Raw genomic sequence first — 1,043 nt, forward strand, 5'->3', positions numbered from 1 at the left:
ATTTTTCTATAAATTCAAAATTATTTCAAAATAAACTGGTAATAAAACAAGAGAGACAGGCAACAAAACATCAGGGACCTCTTGATAGAAGTACACAACACTACCCAAGAAGTAATCTTGCACTCCTCTACCTTCCCTCCCCCCTAAAACAAGATAAAACCTAAATGAACAAGCCTCTAGAATCTGGGTCTAATTACTCTTCTACAGAGAAACAGGGTAAAGAACACTACAGAGGTACAATGAACAAAATATGGATTGAAGAAAACTACAGGAAAACAATCTGATGATTTCAACAAAGTATTAGGGGAGGGAAGGATGACGAGAATATGTTACCTAAAAGTTAAAAGACTTAAGAATGTCCACACAAAAACTCATCTATGAGTGCTCATAGCAGTATTACTTATAATAGCCAAAAATGGAAACAATCCAAATTGCATGATTCCACTTATATGAAATATCCGGAAAAGGCAAATCTATAGAGATATACAGTAGATCAGTGGTTGCCAGAGGCTGAGAGAAAAGGGGAATGGAGATTAACAGGTTTCTTTTGTGGGTAATGAAAATATCTGAAATTAGATAGTGGTGATGGTTACATAGCTTTCTGATTATACTAAACACTACTAAATTATGCACTTTTTTTTCTTAAAAGACAAGGTCTCACTATGTTGTCCAGCCTGGACTCAAGTGATCCCCCTACCTGAACCTCCCAGAGTGCTGGGATTATAAGCATGAGCCACCATGCCCAGACGAGATATGACAGTTAAATGGAATAGGTGACCCTGGATTTGATCTGAGATTAAGGAAAGGACATACAGCGATAAAGAACACTGTTGGTTCATTTGGAAGGGGTTGTTACAAAAAGAAAAAAATAATATTAGAAAAACTAAAAAGGAAAAAAAAACACTGTTGGGACAATTGATGAAATTTGAATATGGACTGTAAATAAGATAATAGCTTTTTGTAAACATTAAAATTTCCTGATTTGTTTACTGTACTGTGATTATGTAACAGAATTTCCTTGCATTTAGGGAAAAAAAACACTG

General features: G+C 34.9%; 1 protein-coding gene across 2 annotated transcripts in view; it reads right to left on the minus strand.

The window, feature by feature from the left end:
- The window catches only part of MTA3 (metastasis associated 1 family, member 3), a 205,700-nt gene that overhangs the window by 192,286 nt on the left and 12,371 nt on the right, over nt 1–1,043 (minus strand). The window lies entirely within an intron of this gene.

The sequence above is a fragment of the Propithecus coquereli genome, unplaced genomic scaffold (genome assembly GCF_000956105.1).
Source record: "Propithecus coquereli isolate 6110/MARCELLA unplaced genomic scaffold, Pcoq_1.0 Scaffold43, whole genome shotgun sequence".
Classification (NCBI taxonomy): Eukaryota; Metazoa; Chordata; class Mammalia; order Primates; family Indriidae; genus Propithecus; species Propithecus coquereli.